This window comes from Aegilops tauschii, chromosome 7 (assembly GCF_002575655.3).
Source record: "Aegilops tauschii subsp. strangulata cultivar AL8/78 chromosome 7, Aet v6.0, whole genome shotgun sequence".
Lineage (NCBI taxonomy): Eukaryota > Viridiplantae > Streptophyta > Magnoliopsida > Poales > Poaceae > Aegilops > Aegilops tauschii.
Window position 1 is genome coordinate 557,066,531 of NC_053041.3, and position 25,716 is coordinate 557,092,246.

Consider the following 25,716-nt stretch of genomic DNA (forward strand, 5'->3'; position numbering starts at 1 on the left):
AACCTTAAGTGTGTAGACCCTACGGGTTCGGGAGACATGCAGACATGACCGAGACGCCTCTCCGGTCAATAACCAACAGCGGGATCTGGATACCCATGTTGGCTCCCACATGTTCCACGATGATCTCATTGGATGAACCACGATGTCGAGGATTCAATCAATCCCGTATACAATTCCCTTTGTCAATCGGTACGTTACTTGCCCGAGATTCGATCGTCGGTATCCCAATACCTTGTTCAATCTCGTTACCGGCAAGTCACTTTACTCGTACCGTAATGCATGATCCCGTGGCTAACTCCTTAGTCACATTGAGCTCATTATGATGATGCATTACCGAGTGGGCCCAGAGATACCTCTCCGTCATACGGAGTGACAAATCCCAGTCTCGATCCGTGCCAACCCAACAGACACTTTCGGAGATACCCGTAGTGCACCTTTATAGTCACCCAGTTACGTTGTGACGTTTGGTACACCCAAAGCACTCCTACGGTATCCGGGAGTTGCACGATCTCATGGTCTAAGGAAATGATACTTGACATTGGAAAAGCTCTAGCAAACGAACTACACGATCTTTTGTGCTATGCTTAGGATTGGGTCTTGTCCATCACATCATTCTCCTAATGATGTGATCCCGTTATCAATGACATCCAATGTCCATAGTCAGGAAACCATGACTATCTGTTGATCAACGAGCTAGTCAACTAGAGGCTTATTAGGGACACGTTGTGGTCTATGCATTCACACATGTATTACGATTTTTGGATAACACAATTATAGCATGAACAATAGACAATTATCATGAACAAAGAAATATAATAATAACCATTTATTATTGCCTCTAGGGCATATTTCCAACAGTCTCCCACTTGCACTAGAGTCAATAATCTAGTTACATTGTGATGAATCGAACACCCATAGAGTTCTGGTGTTGATCATGTTTTGCTCTAGGGAGAGGTTTAGTCAACGGATCTGCTACATTCTGGTCCGTATGTACTTTACAAATATCTATGTCTCCATTTTGAACACTTTCACGAATGGAGTTGAAGCGACGTTTGATATGCCTGGTCTTCCTGTGAAACCTGGGCTCCTTGGCAAGGGTAATAGTTCCAGTGTTGTCATAGAAGAGAGTCATCGGGCCCGACGCATTGGGAATCACCCCTAGGTTGGTAATGAACTCCTTTATCCAAACTGCTTCCTGTGCTGCCTCTGAGGCCGCCATGTACTCCGCTTCACATGTAGATCCCGCCACGACGCTTTGCTTGCAACTGCACCAGCTTACCGCTCCTCCATTCAAAATATACACGTATCCGGTTTGTGACTTCGAGTCATCCAGATCTGTGTCGAAGCTAGCATCGACGTAACCCTTTACGACGAGCTCTTCGTCACCTCCATAAACGAGAAACATATCCTTAGTCCTCTTCAGGTACTTCAGGATATTCTTGACCGCTGTCCAGTGTTCCATGCCGGGATTACTTTGGTACCTTCCTACCAAACTTACGGCAAGGTTTACATCAGGTCTGGTACACAGCATGGCATACATAATAGACCCTATGGCCGAGGCATAGGGGATGACACTCGTCTTTTCTCTATCTTCTGCCGTGGTCGGGCATTGAGCCGTGCTCAATTGCACACCTTGCAATACAGGCAAGAACCCCTTCTTGGACTGATCCATATTGAACTTCTTCAATATCTTGTCAAGGTACGTACTCTGTGAAAGACCAATGAGGCGTCTTGATCTATCTCTATAGATCTTGATGCCTAATATATAAGCAGCTTCTCCAAGGTCCTTCATTGAAAAACACTAATTCAAATAGGCCTTTATACTTTCCAAGAATTCTATATCATTTCCCATCAATAATATGTCATCCACATATAATAAGAGAAATGCTACAGAGCTCCCACTCACTTTCTTGTAAACACAGGCTTCTCCATAAGTCTGTGTAAACCCAAACGCTTTGATCATCTCATCAAATCGAATGTTCCAACTCCGAGATGCTTGCACCAGCCGATAGATGGAGCGCTGGAGCTTGCATACCTTGTTAGCATTCTTAGGATCGACAAAACCTTCCGGCTGCATCATATACAATTCTTCCTTAAGAAAGCCATTAAGGAATGCCGTTTTCACGTCCATTTGCCATATCTCATAATCATAGAATGCGGCAATTGCTAACATGATTCGGACGGACTTCAGCTTCGCTACGGGTGAGAAAGTCTCATCGTAGTCAACCCCTTGAACTTGTCGATAACCCTTAGCGACAAGTCGAGCCTTATAGATGGTCACGTTACCATCCGCGTCTGTCTTCTTCTTAAAGATCCATTTATTTTCTATGGCTCGCCGATCATCGGGCAAGTCAGTCAAAGTCCATACTTCGTTTTCATACATGGATCCTATCTCGGATTTCATGGCTTCTAGCCATTTGTCGGAATCCGGGCCCGCCATCGCTTCTTCATAGTTCGAAGGTTCACCGTTGTCCAACAACATGATTTCCAGGACAGGGTTGCCGTACCACTCTGGTGCGGAACGTGTCCTTGTGGACCTACGAAGTTCAGCAGTAACTTGATCCGAAGCTTTATGATCATCATCATTATCTTCCTCCCCAATCGGTGTAGGCACCACAGGAACATCTTCCCGCGCTGCGCTACTTTCCGGTTCGGAAGGGGTGACTATCACCTCATCAAGTTCCACTTTCCTCCCACTTAATTCTTTCGAGAGAAACTCCTTCTCCAGAAAGGACCCGTTCTTGGCAACAAAGATCTTGCCTTCGGATCTGAGGTAGAAGGTATACCCAATGGTTTCCTTAGGGTATCCTATGAAGACGCATTTTTCCGACTTGGGTTCGAGCTTTTCAGGTTGAAGTTTCTTGACATAAGCATCGCATCCCCAAACTTTTAGAAACGACAGCTTAGGTTTCTTCCCAAACCACAATTCATACGGTGTCGTCTCAACGGTTCGACGGAGCCCTATTTAAAGTGAATGCGTCAGTCTCTAAAGCATAGCCCCAAAATGAGAGCGGTAGATCGGTAAGAGACATCATAGATCGCACCATATCCAATAGAGTGCGATTACGACGTTCGGACACACCGTTTCGCTGAGGTGTTCCAGGCAGCGTGAGTTGTGAAACGATTCCACATTTCCTTAAGTGCGTACCAAATTCGTGACTTAAATATTCTCCACCACGATCTGATCGTAAGAACTTTATTTTCCTGTCACGTTGATTCTCAACCTCACTCTGAAATTCCTTGAACTTTTCAAAGGTTTCAGACTTGTGTTTCATTAGGTAGACATACCCATATCTACTTAAGTCATCAGTGAGAGTGAGAACATAACGATATCCTCCGCGAGCCTCAACACTCATTGGACCGCACACATCGGTATGTATGATTTCCAATAAGTTGGTTGCTCGCTCCATTGTTCCGGAGAACGGAGTCTTGGTCATCTTACCCATGAGGCATGGTTCGCATGTGTCAAATGATTCGTAATCAAGAGACTCCAAAAGTCCATCTGCATGGAGCTTCTTCATGCGTTTGACACCAATGTGACCAAGGCGGCAGTGCCACAAGTATGTGGGACTATCGTTATCAACTTTACATCTTTTGGTATTCACACTATGAATATGTGTAACATCACGTTCGAGATTCATCAAGAATAAACCATTGACCAGCGGGGCATGACCATAAAACATATCTCTCATATAAATAGAACAACCATTATTCTCGGATTTAAATGAGTAGCCATCTCGAATTAAACGAGATCCAGATACAATGTTCATGCTCAAAGCTGGCACTAAATAACAATTATTGAGGTTTAAAACTAATCCCGTAGGTAAATGCAGAGGTAGCATGCCGACGGCGATCACATCGACCTTGGAACCATTCCCGACGCGCATCGTCACCTCGTCCTTCGCCAGTCTCCGCTTATTCCGCAGCTCCTGTTTTGAGTTACAAATATGAGCAACCGCACCGGTATCAAATACCCAGGAGCTACTACGAGTACTGGTAAGGTACACATCAATTACATGTATATCACATATACCTTTGGTGTTGCCGGCCTTCTTGTCCGCTAAGTATTTGGGGCGGTTCCGCTTCCAGTGACCACTTCCCTTAAGCACTCAGTCTCAGGCTTGGGTCCATTCTTTGACTTCTTCCCGGCAACTCCCTTGCCGTCCTTCTTGAAGTTCTTCTTACCCTTGCCTTTCTTGAACTTAGTGATTTTATTCACCATCAACACTTGATGTTCCTTTTTGATCTCCACCTCCGCTGATTTCAGCATTGAATATACCTCGGGAATGGTCTTTTCTATCCCCTGCATATTGAAGTTCATCACAAAGCTCTTGTAGCTTGGTGGAAGCGACTGAAGGATTCTGTCAATGACCGCGTCATCCGAGAGATTAACTCCCAGCTGAGACAAGCGGTTGTGTAACCCAGACATTCTGAGTATGTGCTCACTAACAGAACTATTTTCCTCCATTTTACAGCTGAAGAACTTTTCGGAGACTTCATATCTCTCGACCCGGGCATGAGCTTGGAAAACCATTTTCAGCTCTTCGAACATCTCATATGCTCCATGTTTCTCAAAACGCTTTTGGAGCCCCGGTTCTAAGCTGTAAAGCATGCCGAACTGAACGAGGGAGTAATCATCAGCACGTGATTGCCAAGCGTTCATAACGTCTTGGTTCTCTGGGATGGGTGCTTCACCTAGCGGTGCTTCTAAGACATAATCTTTCTTGGCAGCTATGAGGATGATCCTCAGGTTCCGGACCCAGTCCGTATAGTTGCTGCCATCATCTTTCAGCTTGGTTTTCTCTAGGAACGCGTTGAAGTTGAGGGCAACGTGGGCCATTTGATCTACAAGACATATTGTAAAGTTTTTTAGACTAAGTTCATGATAATTAAGTTCATCTAATCAAATTATTCAATGAACTCCCACTCAGATAGACATCCCTCTAGTCATCTAAGTGAAACATGATCCGAGTTAACTAGGCCGTGTCCGATCATCACGTGAGACGGACTAGTCAAGATCGGTGAACATCTCCATGTTGATCGTATCTTCTATACGACCCATGCTCGACCTTTCGGTCCTCCGTGTTCCGAGGCCATGTCTGTACATGCTAGGCTCGTCAAGTCAACCTAAGTGTATTGCGTGTGTTCCGAGGCCATGTCTGTACATGCTAGGCTCGTCAACACCCGTTGTATGCGAACGTTAGAATCTATCACACCCGATCATCACGTGGTGCTTCGAAACAACGAACCTTCGCAACGGTGCACAGTTAGGGGGAACACTTTCTTGAAATTATTATAAGGGATCATCTTACTTACTACCGTCGTTCTAAGCAAATAAGATGCAAAACATGATAAACATCACATGTAATCAATTAGTGACATGATATGGCCAATATCATTTTGCTCCTTTGATCTCCATCTTCGGGGCGCCATGATCATCTTCGTCACCGGCATGACACCATGATCTCCATCATCATGATCTCCATCATTGTGTCTTCATGAAGTTGTCACGCCAACGATTACTACTACTTCTATGGCTAACGCATTTAGCAATAAAGTAAAGTAATTTACATGGCGTTATTCAATGACACGCAGGTCATACAAAAAAAAGACAACTCCTATGGCTCCTGCCGGTTGTCATACTCATCGACATGCAAGTCGTGATTCCTATTACAAGAATATGATCAATCTCATACATCACATATATCATTCATCACATCTTCTGGCCATATCACATCACAAGGCACATGCTGCAAAAACAAGTTAGACGTCCTCTAATTGTTGTCGCAAGTTTTTACGTGGCTTCTATAGGTTTCTAGCAAGAACGTTTCTTACCTACGTAAAACCACAACGTGATATGCCAATTTCTATTTACCCTTCATAAGGACCCTTTTCATCGAATCCGTTCCGACTAAAGTGGGAGAGACAGACACCCACTAGCCACCTTATGCAACTAGTGCATGTCAGTCGGTGGAACCTGTCTCACGTAAGCGTACGTGTAAGGTCGGTCCGGGCCGCTTCATCCCACAATACCGCCGAAACAAGATAAGACTAGTAGTGGCAAGAAAAATTGACAACATCTACGCCCACAACTGCTTTGTGTTCTACTCGTGCATAGTAACTACGCATAGGCCTGGCTCATGATGCCACTATTGGGGGTCGTAGCAGAATTTTAAAATTTCCTACGTATCACCAAGATCCATCTGTGGAGTATACTAGCAACGAGGGGAAAGGAGTGCATCTACATACCCTTGTAGATCGCGAGTGGAAGCGTTCAAGTGAACGGGGTTGATGGAGTCGTACTCGCCGTGATCCAAATCACCGATGACCGAGTGCCGAACGGACGGCACCTCCGCGTTCAACACACGTACGGAGTAGCGACGTCTCCTCCTTCTTGATCCAGCAAGGGGGAAGGAGAGGTTGATGGAGATCCAGCAGCACGACGGCGTGGTGGTGGAAGTAGCGGGGATCCCGGCAGGGCTTCGCCAAGCGCAAGCGGGAGAGAGAGGTGTCACGGGAGGGAGAGGGAGGCGCCAGGGGCTGTCGTGCTGCTGCCCTCCCTCCCCCCCACTATTTATAGGGGCCCTGGGGGGGGCGGCCCCCTGGAGATCCCATCTGAGGGGGGGCTGCAGCCAAGGGGGGTGGCTTGCCCCCCAAGCCAAGTGGGGCGCCCCCCACCCCTAGGGTTTCCAACCCTAGGCGCAGGGGGAGGCCCAAGGGGGAGCGCCCCAGCCCACTAGGGGCTGGTTCCCCTCCCACTTCAGCCCATGGGGCCCTCCGGGACAGGTGGCCCCACCCGGTGGACCTCCGGGACCCTTCCGGTGGTCCCGGTACAATACCGATAACCCCCGAAACTTTCCCGGTGGCCGAAACTGGACTTCCTATATATAATTCTTCACCTCCGGACCATTCCGGAACTCCTCGTGATGTCCGGGATCTCATCCAGGACTCCGAACAACTTTCGGGTTTCCGCATACTAATATCTCTACAACCCTAGCGTCACCGAACCTTAAGTGTGTAGACCCTACGGGTTCGGGAGACATGCAGACATGACCGAGACGCCTCTCCGGTCAATAACCAACAGCGGGATCTGGATAGCCATGTTGGCTCCCACATGTTCCACGATGATCTCATCGGATGAACCACAATGTCGAGGATTCAATCAATCCCGTATACAATTCCCTTTGTCAATCGGTACGTTACTTGCCCGAGATTCGATCGTCGGTATCCCAATACCTTGTTCAATCTCGTTACCGGCAAGTCACTTTACTCGTACCGTAATGCATGATCCCGTGGCTAACTCCTTAGTCACATTGAGCTCATTATGATGATGCATTACCGAGTGGGCCCAGAGATACCTCTCCGTCATACGGAGTGACAAATCCCAGTCTCGATCTGTGCCAACCCAACAGACACTTTCGGAGATACCCGTAGTGCACCTTTATAGTCACCCAGTTACGTTGTGACGTTTGGTACACCCAAAGCACTCCTACGGTATCCGGGAGTTGCACGATCTCATGGTCTAAGGAAATGATACTTGACATTGGAAAAGCTCTAGCAAACGAACTACACGATCTTTTGTGCTATGCTTAGGATTGGGTCTTGTCCATCACATCATTCTCCTAATGATGTGATCCCGTTATCAATGACATCCAATGTCCATAGTCAGGAAACCATGACTATCTGTTGATCAACGAGCTAGTCAACTAGAGGCTTACTAGGGACACGTTGTGGTCTATGCATTCACACATGTATTACGATTTCCGGATAACACAATTATAGCATGAACAATAGACAATTATCATGAATAAAGAAATATAATAATAACCATTTATTATTGCCTCTAGGGCATATTTCCAACAATTAAATGATATGGCCAAGGAGGGAGGAGAGGGGGAGGCAAGAACGATGCTTTCAGAGAAGTGGCGGTCCGAATAGAGAAAGGTTATGGGTAAAAAGGTCTTTATCCTGGTGCTGCGGAGACCGGTGTTGCTGATCGAACTCATTTTCTTTCGAGGAGATCGAAAATCTCTGAATTTCTGCAAAACGACTTTATTTAAACGAAAGAAAAAGGTTAGTCATGCTCCTAGACTTCCAATTCCAAGTAGTAGTAACGGAAAGGGACAGGTTTAGGAGAACTTTTTTTATGTCTTTCTTATAGCGATCGTTGAAAGTCAGTCGATGCCCTGGCTTCAATGAATGAAGACCAATGGGCTACGAAGTGGAGATGATGTCGTCGTGTCGGCTGGAAACAATCCTTATGGTTTTTATATCTGGTTAGAATAATAAGAAAGAATCAAAGCCTAGGTTGGTTGGCGAGCCTAATGATAGAAGACTATCTAGCTTGGTTCGGAGAGCACTTGTTGGGTTTAAGATTTGTTTTTTGCTAAATGTTACGGCCACTATCAACATTAAAAAGACAAAAACCTAGATGTATTCCAGTTCCAATAGAATGCATACCAGAATGGCCATGGACCCTGGAGTTCTTGCAAGAAATGTTGAAGATCACCGTAGGCGCGCCTCGTCGGAAATCCTGAAATAAATCCAGGAATAATGCGAGCACAGGACTTGAACCCTAGTGGGCTGGGGATACCACTGTCCCCTCTAACCATCCAACCACAGGTTGGTTCGCGGCCACTTTCGCTTTTATCGAGAATGTAAAAAAAATTAACAGTTTCATGAGGATGATTCAATGGTCATCAAACCTTGGATAATATCAGTACATTTATTTTTGAGATCTACGCCGTATCTTTCTTTCTTTTTATTTGTGTGAGAGAATCTTGCTTCTTTTTAGAAACACTTTCTATTTTGCTACTTTTTTTAGACAAAATTTGTTTTTTTTTTTTGAGAACTTTGTATTTTGCTTTTTTTTAACAGAACAGACGTATTTTGCTTTTTTTAGGGATAGACGTATTTTGCTTGGAGTCATCGCTAGTCCCTTGGGCCCCGCCGCTAGGCAGTCTCCCAATGTAACTGTAACCAGCCCACTCACTCACGCGCGGGCCTTCCCAACGTACTCCGGCCCTGTAGCGTGTCGCCGATGACAGCATTTCTGGCCGGGTCCTTCGTCGCCTCCTCTCCCCGCCGGCGCAGCAGCCAGAAGATCCTCCTCGCCCTCCTCCCCATATCTGTCGGCGGCGAGCGAGCCCTCGTCCGCTCCGCTTCGGGAGGGTCGCCGTCGTCCTTCCCCTCGACGGCGACGCGTGCAGCGGCTGACCGCGAGGAGGCGCCCGCTGCTCTCGTACTGGTAAGACGAACACCCCACAAATTCACCTTGTTTTTTGTTTACCAATTACTCCTACTCTATATCGGTCAGACATCGGTAGAAAAGAAGCCATTATTAGTCCTGCCTCCTCTTCCATTGCCTGATGCAATCACAACACATGGCCAGGATATAGACATTATTGCAGATTAGTCAACAGGGATTAAAATTTCTGCTAGCTGATTCGTGCATTATGCATGACTGTCTGATTACAAAGTACACTATGTTTGATGGCATCTCAACTGAGGGTCACCAGAACTATGATGTGATCACAACAAGCACAGGAAGCATTTGTTCATTCGTTTAACCTTCTATTCATTAGTCATTACTGACATGTTCTTTCAGTAAAAATTGTTACATTGAAATAGTACGCCGAATGATTTTCTGCTTATCATGTAGGACCGGGACGACAATTGTAAAATTCTAGCCAATTCACACTTTTGAGTTATGGTTCGTGCCACTGGATTTTGGCTGCACTTTTATATAGTAGATTCTTCATAGCAGTACTCTGCCATAGAGCATTTGAATATAAAGCGTCACATTATATCTTCGACCTATGCCAAATACTGTTATGCATTTGCCAAGTTGAATTTAGGGGTACACTTAAGCTCAATCATCTCCATCTTTTTTTTACCGTAGATTTGATGGAACACCGGTGCCAGTCAATCGCCATGATGAAAAGACGCCACACGACCGTCCTCGATGACCTGCCCGAGTGGATTGTCATCGAAGAGATCCTCATCTGGTTGCCCCCCAAGGACCTCTTTCGCTGTCGTGCTGTCTGCAAGTTGTGGCGCAGTGCCACCTCCACCGACAAGTTCATGCTCGACAATTGCCACCGCCAGCCATCGCTCCCTGTCATCAGACAGGATATCCCTGGACACAAAGGAGTCAGGTTCGTTGTCTTCCGTGACAAAAGTGTCGGAGCCGATCAAAAGCTCTGTCCAATCATCCAGCACTCTTAAGTTCCATAATCTCCTGGGCGCCTGTGATGGCTTTCTCATCTTGTCCAGTGAGTCTGATTTCTGGATCTGCAACCCGGCCACTCGCAAATGTGCTATACTACCGCAACCTCGAGTTCCATCATCATCAGCAAGGGTTCCCCGCATCTACATAGCCGGATTCTACCAGCACCAACCATCTGGGGAATACCGGGTGCTCTGGTTCTCACGTGGCTGCCTTCGTGGCTACGTTCTCAGGTTTGGATCCGACAAGCCGAGAATCATCAGTCAGCCATCTGTGTCATCGCGTTTGCCGGAATTCTGGCACCAAGGGGAATTTGATTCCTGCTATGGTTCACAAGTCAACCACCGCGGCAGCCTGCACTGGTTAACAGGAAACTACATGGAGACTGCCGTGGACATTATGGTGTTTGACACAGTTACTGAGACGTTCCGGTAGATGCGCAGTCCTGGCCAGTTGGGCCGTCGGGTGTCGTTGTTGGAGATGGACAAGAAGCTTGCTTCATGCATCAACAATGATGCCAGCATAGAGATTTGGGTGATGCAAGACTATGAGGCTGAGGTCTGGGCCTTGAAGTACCGGATTAACTTGTTGAATACATCACCACAGTTCAAGTTTATTTCTAAGATGGCACTGCTTAACCAGCATGAGCTGCTGATCTGTTGTCACACTCCATCGGCGGGTCCTGATTATCTGTTGCATTGTGACACTGACGGAAAGTTTTTGGGATATTACGAGATGAAAGAGGGAACATATTCAACATACTTCACAAATCAGTACTTTCAAGAGAGCATGATTCCACTTCCGTTCTGTGAGATGCAAGAAGAAGGTGGTTTGGATAAGGAGCCTCCATTCTTCATAGGGCTATAAGCTGGTTTGTAATTCTAGTTGCCATGTATGCCTTTGGAGTATGCATCCTTTATGAGCACAAGGTCCTAGTTCTTACTTTATAGTACTAGTAGAACTGAACAATGCATATGGCTGTTCTAGCTCTTTCTACCATCGGGTGCCTTTTGTGCTGTCTTGAGCGTCATCATGATATGTTGGAGTATCTATGCTATACACCTGTGCTACTTCTTCCCCATTTACTTTCACTTCTCAATGTTAAGTAGTGTGAATGGCACTGGCTTCAATTTGAAATGCTAATTATTTGTGCTACTAGAGAATTAGTGCAGCGTTGGCATGGCATCTAGCATGGTTTCTAGGAAAACAGTGCCATCAATAAAATATGAGAGATGCAGTTGTAGTCATTTTCCTTTAGAGGATATACTTTTATAAGACGGTGGGGGAGATATGCGCTCTGCCAATAGAAGTTAATTGTGGGACTTGTAGGTAGTTGTTGGAATGGTTAGTTTGGATATTTGCTGGGGTTAATAGTTTGATATTCGCTGCTCTGTATGCAATTTGGGTTTAACTCCAAAGTAGAATTCCTTGTGGCACCTGGTTTCTCCTGGTCTATGTTGTGTGAAGATGTTTTGTTTTATCAGGGATACTTGCATAGTTGTGCAGTTTGGTTCTTAACACAGTTCTATTTCTTCAGTATGCTATTGTTAAACTTTTGATAAAGTGATCTGGTTCCTATTCTTGACTCTCGAGTTAAATTTGGTATCTTAACTTTGTCCTGTTTAGATAATGAATTTGGTATTTTGGTTATATGTCGCCGGGGTGGGTATTTGTTTCTTGTTAGGGTACAAATGAGTTGATGTTGTCTTTACAGTGAGTTAGTACTTCAGTTTGGACTGCCCAGCTTTGAAAGTGTTGGACTTGTATGTTTTCTTCTTACTCTGTGACAAGGATCGACTTGAACATCTACTCTCCTGGTCCTGGACCGGGAAAGATGTGCTAGTTTGCATGTCGACAGTTTGCCGCCCGGTTTACGACTAGCCGAAATGTGCCTGCAGTTTTCTTGATGCAACTAGACTAATGGATACTAGCACTCTGAAACTCTCCCTGAATTTCTGTGTTTTTTAATCGTTTCTGAAAACGATTGGACAACATGTTTTACCCCCACTTGCCCACTGGCGTTATCTTTCTGTTAGAAACTTTGGTAGTCATACATTTGGGATGCAATGTGGCATCAGAGGTAACACTGAGCTGGGGCGATTCGTTCGGTCTGAAACAAGAAATGATGGTTATGGTTATGTAATTTAGAATTTGGAAGGCAAGAAGTCTGCAGCAGCTTGGCAGAAAAATATCTGGAGTTGAACTTGTGGTTGTGGGTATTGTGAAGCAACTTGTAGATGGCAGGAGGAGTGCACTGCACAGGAGGTTCTCAGGCACAATGCGCATGAGCTTGTTCAGCTTGTTCGTATGTGCATTTGAAAGCAAGAAGAATCAATTCATTGGTTCTCTTTTCTTTGGAAAGGGGAAAGCACTCAAGGCGCCAAATTGCACTGAGCTTAGCTCAGTTACAAAATACAGGATGGATAACATGGCTGAAAAACCTGGAGCACTGGACATTGGCTATCTGTATGAGCTAAGCTTTTGGTTTAAAAAAAAACTTTCGATCTATTCATCTTCAATCATGGCAGTACAACGATCATAAAAAATAAAAAAATATTACATCTAGATTCATAGACCACCTATCGACGACTACTAGAACCGAAGCGAGCCGAAGACGCGCCGCTGTCATCGCCTCTCCCTCGTCGGAGCTGGGCAAAACTTGTTGTAGTAGAATATCGGGAAGTCATCGTGCTAAGGCCTCATAGGACCAGCGCGCCAGAACAACAACCATCACCGATGAAGAGTACCGTAGATCCGAAGAATCAACCTTAAGACACATGAACGTAGACGAACGACGAACATATCCGAGCAGATCCACCAAAGATAGATCCATCGGAGACACATCTCCACAAGCCCACCGACGGTGCTAGACTCACCATCGGAATGGGGCTAGGCCGGGAGAACCTTATTTCATCTTCAGGGAGCCGCCGCTTTCTCGCCTTCCTGAGCAGGACACAAACCCTAACAAAGCACAAAGCAACATCTAAAAATGGAGCCATCCCACAGGCAAACGCCGGGATCCACCATGCCTTCATGGCCCTAAGACCACCGGAGACGAGGCGGACCGGCGACGACGCCGGCGGGAGGCGGAGAAAACCTAAGCTTGGGAGAGGAGGCGTGGCTACGTGAGGCAGCTTGTATGAGCTAAGCTACTTCACGAAAACGCAGGTTCAACATTCTTGTTAAGTACCTCAGCTGTAGTTTGGAGAAACTCAGCGAGCATAGGCCATACCTCCCACTCCAGTCTGTCAGATCTGATGTCTCGGTGGACAAAGCCGTCCTAATTCATGCAGGAAGCGTCGGAGAAAATCTAAAGACCTATAATTTGAGAGTAAATTGCAGAAAACCACCATTTTGAAGACTAGGTTTGCGAAAAACACTACAATACTTTTTTTTTTGCAAAAAACATCACGTATACGGTAATCTTTTTGCAAAAAACACTGATCGGCGGATCAGGCTCAGTTAAGTGAGTTTATGACAGGTGGGATCCATTTTTTGCCTACGTAGCATAACGGTTTAGGTTTAATGCGAAAAAGCCCCCTAACTTTCTCTCCCTTTCCCAGACCCATCCCGACCACGGCCGCCATCCGTCCCAACCCTCGGCCGCCCCCATCCCGATCCCCGCAGGGGCCCGCCGTCGCCGTTCCTGCACCGAGGGCGAGGCAGAGGACGCCGTCCGTGGCCCATCTCTACCCCCACTCCCCCCCCCCCCCCCCCCCCCCCCCCCCCCGCGCCTGGCCGAGGAGCGGCCAGGGCCGGCGTCCCCCGCCCCTTCCTCCCCAGGCCATAAGGTCACCGATAGTTTGATAAATTGATCGTGTGGTAGTAGCTCCATAAGAGTAAAGAGCCATTGCTTCGCATTTGGTTCTGAAATGTCTGCTAACTATTGCAACAACTCATCATCCACCAAAGCCCATGTGCAGCGTGACATTGTGCACTGTAACAAGGAGTGTCTCCATGAATCCGGGTGCCCACACATACCGCACGAACTTGAATCTGTCATATATCGGTGTGCTCGTACATCATTCGTTGGTATAGAGTGTTTAGATAATCTCCACAGAAACATACGGATTTTTGCTGGGACCTGCACTTTCCATAAAGTTTTCCACGCTCCTGTCTTCTGTACTTGAAGATCCCGATCGGCCTTCTAGCCATGCTTCTCTTCGCGACCTAGTGCTAAGTGCTAACAAGCATCCGGTCTGTACTTGGAGTCATAGCTGCCCTGCGACCCACTCGCACGGGCCTCCCCAGCGCACTCCGGCCCTGGCCCCGTCGTCCCCTCACTCTCCTCTCCCCCGCCGGCGCAGCAGCGAGCAGATCCTCCGATAGCCCTCGCCGCACTCTCCTCCTCGCCCCCCTCCCCATATCTGTCGGCGACGAGTGAGCTCTCGTACGCCCCGCTCCGGGGAGCGTCGCCGCCGTCCTTCCTCGCGACGGCGACGCGTGCAGCGGCGGAGCGGGAGGAGGCGCCCAATGCTCTCGTACTGGTAAGACGAACTGCACTTGGAAACCCCCCCACAAATTCACCTTGTTTTTTTTTTACCAATTATATATTAGATTTAAGTTATGAGCAACACGGTAGAAAAGAAGCCACTATTATTAGTCCATAGACGCTCTGATTTGGGGACCCCAGTCTCCTCCCCCATTACCTGATGGCTGATGCAAACACAACACCTGGGCAATAGGTAGACAATATTGCAGATTAGTCAACAAGGATTAAAAGTTCGGCTACCTGATTGGTGCATAATGCATGGATATTTGATTACAATGCACACATTTTGGTCGATGACATATCATCTGACGTCACTAGAACTATGATGTGATCACAACAAGCATATGAAGCATTTGGTTTATTCCTTTAACCTTGTATTCAGTTACTGATGTGTTCTTGCAGTAAATAATTTTACATTTAAATAGAATGCTGAATAATAAATAAATCAATGTCTGCCTCTCCTTTTATGGCAATTGATTTGTCAACAAGCATATGAAACATATGAACTATTGTTGTGATTGCATCACGTAATGAGAAAACTGCCGGCATATCTGCTACATGATTTTCTGCTTATTATGTAGGATTCGGATGACAATTGCAAAACTCAAGCTAATTCACAGTTTTGATTTATGTCTCATGCCTGGCTGCTTTTTTATACAGTAGATTCTTCATAGTAGTACTCTGCCGTAGACCGTATGAATATATGGGATCACATTATCTCTCTGAAGTGTGCCAGATACTACTGTTCTGTGCTTGCCAAGTTGAATTTAGGGGTATGGATAAGCTCAATCATCCTTTTTTTTTCTTTCCTTTAGGTCTGATGGAATACCGTCGGCAGCCAATCACCATGACGAAAAGAAGCCGTGGGACCGTCCTTGACGACCTCCCCGAGTGGATTGTCATCGAAGAGATCCTCATCCGGTTGCCACCAAAGGACGTTCTTCGCTGCCGCGCTGTCCGCAAGTTGTGGTGCAGTGCCACCTCCACCGACAAGTTCATGCTCGACAACTGCCTACGCCAGCCGTCGCTCCCTGTTATCAACCAGGATATCCCTGGGCAGGAAGGAGTCACCTTCGTTGTCTTCCGTGACAATGTTGTCGGAGCCTCTGATCAAAAACTCTGGCCAATCATTCAACACTCTAAGTTCCATAATCTCCTGGGAGCCTGTGATGGCTTTCTCATCTTGTCCGATGGATCCCATTTCTGGATCTGCAATCCGGCCACTCGCAGATGTGCTCCGCTACCACAACCTCGAGTTCCATCGTCATAGCCAGGGGGGTCCTGCATCTACATAGCTGGCTTTTACCGGCATCATCCATCTGGGGAATACCAGGTGCTCTGGTTCTCGCATGGCTGCGAACGTGGCTACATTCTCTCGGTAGGATCTGACAAGCCGAGAATGATCAGACGGCTGTCAGTGTCATGGCGTTTACCAAAATATAGGCGCGAAGGGGCTTTTGATTCCTGCTATAGTTCACAAGTCAACCACCGCGGCAGCCTGCACTGGTTAACAGGAATCTACACGGAGACTGCCGTGGACATTATGGTGTTTGACACAGTAACTGAGACGTTCTGGTGGATGCGCAGTCCTGACCAGTTGGGCCAACGGTTGTCGTTGTTAGAGATGGATGGCAAGCTTGCTTCATGCAGCAAAAATGATGCCTACATAGAGATTTGGGTGATGCAAGACTATAAGGCTGAGGCCTGGGCCTTGAAGTACCGGATTAACTTGTTAGCGATGAAGACATCACCACTATTCGACTATATTTCTAAGATGGCACTGCTTAACCAGCGTGAGCTGCTGATCTGTTGTCACAATCCATTGGACAGTCCTGACTATCTTTTGCACTGTGACATTGACGGAAAGTTTTTGGGATATTACGAAATTAAAGGGGGAACGTATTCAGTATACTTCACTAATCAGTACTTTCAGGAGAGCATGATTCCACTTCCGTATGGTGAGGTGCAAGAAGAAGGTGGTTTGGATGAGGAGCCTTCATTCTTCATAGGGCTTTAAAGTGGTTTGTATTGTACTTCTAGTTTGCCATGTATGCCTTTGGATTGTCCATCCTTTATGAGCATATGGTTCTAGTTCTTGCTTTATAATACCAGTAGAACTGAACAATTTATATGGCTGTGCTCGCACTTTTACTACCATCTGGTGCCTTTTGTTGGAGTATCTATGCTATACATCTGTGCTACTTCTTCCCCGTTTACTTTCATTTCTCATTGTTAAGTAGTGTGAATGGCACTGGCTGCAATTTAAAATGCTAATTATTTGTGCTACTAGAGAATTAGTGAAGCATTGGCAGGCCATCTAGAAATATGAGAGATGCAGTCTTATTCAATATCTTTTAGTGGATACTTTTGTAAGACAGTGTGAGAGATATGCCCTCTACCAATAGGAGTTAGTCGTGGGACTTTTGGTCGTTGGAATGGTTAGTTTGGATCTTTGCTCAGGTTAGTAGTTTGATATTCACTGCTCTGTATGCAATTTGAGTTTACTCTGAAGTAAAATTTCTTGTGGTACCAACTTCGTCCTGCTCTTTGTTGTGTGGAGATGTTTTCTTATCAGGGCTACTTGGGTAGTCGTGCAGTTTGGTTCTTAGCACAGTTCTGTTTCTTCAGTATGCTATTGTTATTTTTTTGGTACAGTGATCTGGTTCTTATGCTTGAGTTGGATTCGGCTTCTTTCTTAGTAGCAGAGCTTTGCTCCCTTCTGTTTTCTTCTGAAAATTTGAACCTGTCAGCTATAGATTTTTAAATCACAGTTTTGTGGAGAACATACACCTTTTACCACATTTCAGATGGCCGCTCCTCGTCTCATTTCTTGTATGAAGTGCCGGTTGCATTGATGATCGACCTACGTGATGTGATCAGCAACATTATGACAAAAGGGATTGTCTCATTGGTGTGATCCCTGTGAACTGGTTTCCTTAAATTCTTGCCTCTACACCGCAATCATGTTGACGTCCTTCAGGTTTTCGTATATATATTTATATTGTATTATTATGTCAGGCATGTCCAGTTTTTCTTGAATGAGTATTTTTGTTGTTTTCTCGTTGAGATGGACGGGCAGAGTAGCATCCATATACGACACTGTGACAGTGCGTATGGTCTGCACGCCGCCCCCATCTATTCTCACATATTAACATTTATTATTATTATGCAAAAAAGCCTTATAGAAGAGACCGCATCAGCACGTCGATTAATTGTCTCCTTTTGCATCTGAAAAGTAATAACGAAATCGGAAAGAACAAATTTGTAGGTACAATCCACATTTGCCATCAAGTGCTCATGAATCGCTTTTATCCACACTAGGTGAGTAAGAGCTTTTATCCACTTTGTGCATGAAGTTTCTACTGACCTAGAGGTGCAGATAATGCCTCCGGAGGAGGAGGACTGCTCGGCGAGTCACTGGTGTGTGACGACGGGGACGTTGGCCATGGCCGTCGCAGCCCGTGTCGTTTTTGGCTTTCTGGGTGCCTGGGTCAGGTCACAATAGTGTAGCAGGTTCGCCGAATCTCACCCTTCATATTTGGAAGGACGATCACTGTAATTTATAGGGTGGCATCAAACTCAGAATCGCTATATGTAAGTCCCCAAAATTTTCCCCTGGCAGGGCGGGGGAGAAGAGGCGGCAGCACTGGTGCTACGGGGATTGTTTGCCGGTGGTGAGAAGCTGGACCGGCTCGCGAGCATGGTGCTGTCGGCGCGTTCCATGAAGCTACATGTGAGGCTGAAGAACAAGCTTCTGCAACACGAAAAGCCTTCAAAACTGGGGCCAGGGAAATGCTCCCTTACCACTAAGGTGTTCTCTGATGCCTCTTGGAAGAACTCCAAATTCCTGGAAGGAAAGGAACCATTGCAAAAGGTTTAGGCGTGTATTTCCAATTCTCCGAGGGACAAAGTAACATCACAGGGATGGTTCAAGCTTATATAAGCACCGGCATCGCCTCCTCTCCTCTTCAAGCAGAAGCTCTTGTCTTGCTACTCGCTGCAAATAGTGCAGATTTTCTGCTGTTACAATAGCCAACCTTCTTAACAGATAACATGTCCCTGCAAGGGCTGCAACGGCCAGGGAACTCAAGATTCACTTGTTGGTAAATCATGAGTTCTAAAATAAAATTACAAGCATCAGCAGGTCTTAAGAGCAACTCTAATAGCTAGCTCCCGTATCCTTAAAAAAACTACCGTTTACAGAAGCAAGCATCCGCGGGCCTCAGCGTAGTTTAATGGGAAATAGAAAAAAAGAGTTTAGGAGAAGAAGTTTTACTGAAACTGAGAAAGTAGGTGTTAGACAACCTCCCCTTAAATCATATGGCCATCCCATAAAACGACTTTTACGAGTAGTTTTTTTCACAGAAAAAAAAAAGAAGTTGCTCCATTCCTCGAGTCCATCACATTGCTAGAGGCCTCAGTTCTATAGCTCACGATGTTGCACATCAGAGACTCAACCGGTCCTCAAGTGTTCCTGTCCAGAGCTGCACCAATTCAGCTCATGGGAATTAGTCAGTGCCCTGTAATAGCCTCTGAACATGCCTTTCTTCAGGGTTTTTGTAATACATGATGTGCAATGTCTTTGGGCTGAAATATGATGGCGCTTTGTGAAAGCAGGAGCGCGACGCAGGAAGCAATGCTGAGATTGTGCGCGGATCCTATTTGACGCTCGTGCGCGTCAAAACATCGTGCCTTCGCTGAAGACGCTCCAAGTTGGGCCGGCCCACGTACACGTCACTGTTTTGCTGTTTCGTTTCCTTTTTCTTTTCTTTTTGTTCTTCTTTTTCTTTTGCTTTTATTTTTCTGTTTCCAAATGTTTGTTCTAGAAGTTCAAATACTGTATGAAACACCAGAAAATGTTCTCATTTTCAAATTTTGTTCACAATTTTTGTGTATTATAAAAAAGTTCGACGTGTATTGCAAAAATGTGCATCGTATATTTAAGAAATTGTACACAGTATAATAATAAAATGTTCAACATATCATAAGAAAATGTTCATTATGTATTCAAAAACTGTTCAGTGTATATCACAAAAAATTTCAACGTGTATTTAAAAATTGTTCAGCGTATATTACAAAAATATATAATGTGTATTTAAAAATTGTTCGGAATATATTACAAAAATGTTCAATGTATATTAATTGTTCAGCGTAATGTGTATTACAGAAATTGTTCACGTTTTTTCAATTTTTGTTCACCTGTTCAAATTTTGTTCACCTTTTTCAAAATTTGTTCACGTTTTAAAGGTTTTGTTCAAATATTGAAATCGGTCACATTTTCAAACATTATTCGCATTTTTTCCAAGAAATGTTGAAAAATACAAATAAAACAGATTTGCCACTATGGCTCGGTACTTAAAAGTTTGCGCTGTGGTTAAGTATGCGGCAAGTTGCCAGCTCGAGTGGCCAACAGCCGTTGTATCGTGTAGTGAGGTAGAGAGTTCGAGACCGCATTGCTTCTTTTAGTTTTTTCCTCCGTTTGACGCTAACGAGCGTCAAACAGGAGCTCTTGGGATTGTGAGACACACACGACACGGACTCTCGCGGGTTTTGTTTTAAGAGACTCTTGCGGGATTTTGTAATAGCAGCCCACTCACATAGGCTTTTCGTCTCGTTTAGGCCCAAATCACTTCGGCCCAGTACCGTGTCGCAAATTACATCACTTCAGCCCTGTCGTCGCCCACCCTTAAAAAAAAGGAGGCCCTGTCGTCGCCTCACTCTCCCCTTCTCACTCCCCATCTTCCCCTCTCCCCCGTCGGCAACTCGCGGCTTTTCGTCTCGTTTAGGCCCAAATCACTTCGGCCCAGTACCGTGTCGCAGATTACATCACTTCATCCCTGTCGTCGCCTACCCCTGAAAAAAGGAGGCCCTATCGTGCCGGCGACTCGCGAGCTCGTCCCATCCAGATCCGACCGACGCCGGCGCAGGAGCGGGAGGGTCCTCCGAAGGCCTCGCCGCCACTCTCCTCCTCCCCTTCGCTGCTGGCGGCGACTGCATCCGGCGACGAGTGAGCCCTCGTCCGCTTCGCTTCGGCTTCGGGGATGCGCGGCGGAGCAGGAGGAACTGCACTCCAAATATTTACTCCCCCTCCTGCGCCGCGAATCCCCCGCGGGGTCGCCGCCAGCAGACGGGATAGGCGGTCGGCCAGGCGGGCTCGCTGTCGCTTTGTCCCCCGGTCGGGCCAACCCCGCCTCGGTGCGGGCCGCGACCCCCTCTTCTGCGGTCGAGCACGGCCCAGGAGGCCGTCCTGGCGCGGGGCGCACTGGCCTGGGCGGGTCGGGTCGGGCCCCTCCCAGCCGCTGGCGCCGAATCCGCCGCAGCCAAGTGGCGGGTCTGCACCAGGTTCTGCGGTAGGATCTCAACAGGAGTTCTCCCTCTGATCCGGTGCGGCAGACTCCGGCTCTTTTGCGGCCAACTCCGACTCTGCTGTCTCTGCATCAACAAACATGCTGCAGGTTCAGGCTGATCAACCGGCCCCGCCCTCTCCTATGCATACTCACACCAGGTCTCAAAGTGGTATTGCTAAACCAAAAGTTTACAAAGATGGGTGTATTCGTTGGGGGTCTTTTTGTGCCGCAGGTGAACCAAGAAATTTACAAGATGCTCTTGGTGACCCAAAGTGGAAGAAGGCGATGGATGAGGAGTACTCTGCTCTTATGGATAACAAAATGTGGCGCCTAGTTCCATCTGTCAAAGGGAGGAATGTGATTGACTGCAAATGGGTGTACAAGATAAAGAGGAAGTCTGATGGCACTATTGACAGGTACAAGGCTCGGTTAGTTGCCAAAGGCTTCAAGCAAAGGTATGGTGTTGACTATGAGGACACCTTTAGCCCTGTGGTAAAAGCTGCTACTATCCATTTAGTTCTTTCCATTGCAGTCTCTCGGAATTGGTGCATGCGTCAACTAGATGTAAAGAATGCGTTTTTGCATGGTGTTCTGGAAGAGGAAGTCTTTATGAGGCAACCTCCTGGGTATGAGAGCTCAGTCTCACCACGACACGTCTGCAAGCTTGATAAATCACTTTATGGCTTGAAACAAGCACCAAGAGCCTGGTACTATCGTTTGTACTCCAAACTTCGACCTCTTGGCTTTCTTGCTTCAAAAGGAGATACCTCGTTGTTCTTCTATCATCGGCATGGAGTAACTATTTTTATGCTCATATATGTTGATGATATTATTGTTACAAGCTCCTCATCTAAAGCAGTTGCAGCTCTTCTTAAGGATCTGAGTATGGATTTTGCACTCAAAGATTTAGGCGCTTTGCATTTCTTTCTTGGTATTGAGGTGAAAAATATTGCAAGTGGAGTTCTTCTGTCACAGGAAAAATATGTGCAAGAGATACTTCAGCGGATGGGCATGACAGGATGTAAACCTTCGCCTACACCCTTGTCTACCTTCGAAAAGTTATCCCTTCATGATGGAGATATCCTTACAACCGAAGACTCCACCAGGTATAGGAGCATCATGGGAGCATTACAATACCTAACATTGACTCGGCCAGATATTGCATATGCTGTTAATAAGGTTTGTCAGTTTTTGCATGCTCCTACTACTGTTCATTGGACTGCTGTAAAAAGGATACTTAGATATCTTCAAGGAACACAGAGTCATGGGCTTAAGCTTTGCAAGTCAGACTCCATGCTTGTTAGTGCGTTTTCTGATGCAGATTGGGCAGGCTGTCCTGATGACAGGAGATCCACAGGAGGTTTTGTAGTTTTCCTTGGAGGTAACCTGGTTTCATGGAGTGCTGATACGTCTCCGTCATATCTATAATTTTTGATTGTTCCATGCCAATATTATTCAACTTTCATATACTTTTGGCAACTTTTTATACTATTTTTGGGACTAACATATTGATCCAGTGCCAAGTGCCAGTTCCTGTTTGTTGCATGTTTTATGTTTCGTAGAAACCCCATATCAAACGGAGTCCAAACGGGATAAAAACGGACGGAGAATTATTTTGGAATATTTGTGATTTTCAGGAAGTAAAATCAACGCGATACGGTGCCCGAGGTGGCCACGAGGGTGGGGCCCACGCCCACTCCAGGTGGGCGCGCCCCCACCCTCGTGGGCCCCTCGTAAGGCGGTTGATGCTCTACTTTGGCCGCAAGAAAGCTAATTTTTGGAAAAAGATCTGGGCGAAGGTTTCAATCCAATCGGAGTTACGGATCTCCAGATATAAAAGAAACGGTGCCAGGGCAGAATCCAAGAACGCAAAAACAGAGAGAGACAGAGAGACAGATCCAATCTCGGAGGGGCTCTCGCCCCTCCCACGCCATGGAGGCCAAGGACCAGAGGGGAAAACCTTCTCCCATCTAGGGAGGAGGTCAAGGAAGAAGAAGACAAAGGGGCCGCCTCTCCCCTTCTCTTCCGGTGGCGCCGGAACGCTGCCGTGGCCATCATCATCACCGCAATCTTCACCAACAACTTCACCGCCATCATCACCAACTCTTCCCCCTCTGTGCAACGGTGTAACCTCTCTCTTACCCGCTGTAATATCTACTTAAACATGGTGCTCAACGCTATATATGATTTCCCAATGATGTATGGCTATCCTATGATGTTTGAGTAGATCTGTTTTGTCCTATGGGTTATTTGATGATCAAGATTGGTTTGAGTTGCATGTTTTATTATTGGTGCTGTGCTATGGTGCTCTCCGTGTCGCGTAAGCGTGAGGGATTCCCGCTGTAGGGTTTGCAATATGTTCATGATTTGCTTATGGTGGGTGGCGTGAGTGACAGAAGCACAGACCCGAGTAAGTAGTTTGTTTGCGTATGGGATAAAGAGGACTTGATGCTTTAATGCTATGGTTGGGTTTTACCTTAATGATCTTTAGTAGTTGCGGATGCTTGCTAGAGTTCCAATCATAAGTGCATATGATCCAAGTAGAGAAAGTATGTTAGCTTATGCCTCTCCCTCAAATAAAATTGCAATAATGATTACCGGTCTAGTTATCGATTGCCTAGGGACAAATAACTTTCTCGTGACAACAAGCTCTTTACTAAAACTAATTTAGTTGTGTCTTTATCTAAACAGCCCCTACTTTTTATTTACGCTCTCTTTATATTCTTGCAAACTTATCCAAAAACACCTACAAAGTACTTCTAGTTTTATTCTTGTTCTAGGTAAAGTGAACGTCAAGCGTGCGTAGAGTTGTATCGGTGGTCGATAGAACTTGAGGGAATATTTGTTCTACCTTTAGCTCCTCGTTGGGTTCGACACTCTCACTTATCGAAAGAGGCTACAATTGATCCCCTATACTTGTGGGTTATCAAGACCTTTTTCTGGCGCCGTTGCCGGGGAGCAATAGCGTGGGGTGAATATTCTCGTGTGTGCTTGTTTGCTTTATCACTAAGTAATTTTTATTTGTTGTTCTTAGTTGTTCTCTATCTTTAGTTATGGATATGGAACCCGAAATACCAAAAAATTTAGGTGTACTTGCTGCTCATGGAGATGGGGAACCTCCTAAAACCCTCGATGCTCATTATGTGATAGATATTATGTACTACTTTAATAATCCTGAGAAAACCCCATTCAACTTTGTAATGGGAGTAATGTTGGATCAACGTGAATACTTTAGGGATTAACGCTTGACTCAAAAGGGGAGACTATTACAGGATCAAATTCATATATTGAAATGGTATGCTAGGCAACTATGCTTGAGATATGATTATACTTGTTCCTCTAGGATGAAGGCTCCACACCTTCCCTTTTCATGCAAATTTAATGATAATAAAACCTTAGCTTCTTATGCTAATGGTATATATGATTACTATGATGTGGAACAAATAGAAGAATTTGTTGCTTTTATGGGTGCTTATGAAATTGAATCTATGTTTAAAGAGTTTGAAGATTTTGATGATGCTGTTTATAGACCTGAAAATTTAGCTATCCTCAAATATTGCTATGAGAATTATGAATACAATTCCGATATTAATGCACTTATTGAGAAAGTCTCCGCTGTCCAAGAAGAGACTAATATTTTGCAGGAATCTATGGAAGAAGAAATTGATGAAACTGTGAGCTCATTGGATGAAAAAGATGAGGAGGAGAGCGAAGAACAAAAGGAGGAAGAGCGGATTGATCACCCGTGCCCACCTTCTAATGAGAGTAACTCTTCAACTCATACATTGTTTAATTCCCCTTTGTGCTTACCGAAGGATGATTTCTATGATGACTGTTATGATCCCTTTGATTCTTTTGAAATATCCCTTTTTGATGATGCTTGCTATGCTTGTGGCCAAGATGCCAATATGAATTATGCTTATGTAGATGAACTTGCTATAGTTCCTTATGTTAAACATGAAATTGTTGCTATTGCACCCATGCATGATAGTCCTATTATCTTTTTGAATTCTCCCAACTACACTATATTGGAGAAGTTTACCCTTATTAAGGATTATATTGATGGGTTGCCTTATACCGTTACACATGATGATTTATATATAATATGCATGTGCTTGCTGCTCCTACTTGCAATTATTATGAGAGAGGAACTATATCTCCACCTCTCTATGTTTCCAACACGATAAAATTGCAAGAAACTGTTTATACTATGCATTGGCCTTTACTTTGTGTGCACGAACTGTTCTTTTATGACATGCCGATGCATAGGAAGAGAGTTAGACTTCGTCATTGCTTTATATATGTTACTTTGTGCTCACTACTAAATGCCAAATCATTGCTAATTAAAATTGGCTTTGATATACCTTGGGATTCGGGTGGATTCACTACTTGAGCACTATATGCCTAGCTTAATGGCTTTAAAGAAAGCGTTGCCAGGAAGACAACCCGAAGTTTTTGAGAGTTATTTATTTCTGTTGAGTGCTTTCATATAGTTTAACAACAAAATAAAAATAAAGAGGGGAACTTAAAAACTTTTTCAAAAAGAAAAGCGAAAGTGAGAAAGACGAGCATTGTTAAAGTGGGAGCTAGCCTTGAACTTTGTTCATGCTCACGGAAACTTTGTGAATCTTGATTACAGAAACTTTTCA

General features: G+C 45.5%; 2 long non-coding RNA genes across 2 annotated transcripts; both read left to right on the forward strand.

The window, feature by feature from the left end:
* The first annotated feature begins 8,941 nt into the window (after positions 1–8,941).
* On the forward strand, positions 8,942–11,313 carry LOC120968148 (uncharacterized). Its single transcript, XR_005762330.3, has 2 exons — positions 8,942–9,247; positions 9,902–11,313. It is a non-coding gene; the product is annotated as an uncharacterized lncRNA (long non-coding RNA).
* A 3,016-nt stretch (positions 11,314–14,329) lies between these two features.
* LOC120968149 (uncharacterized) lies at positions 14,330–18,860 on the forward strand. The gene is made up of 3 exons (XR_005762331.3): positions 14,330–14,715; positions 15,536–18,233; positions 18,343–18,860. It is a non-coding gene; the product is annotated as an uncharacterized lncRNA (long non-coding RNA).
* Positions 18,861–25,716: the final 6,856 nt, after the last annotated feature.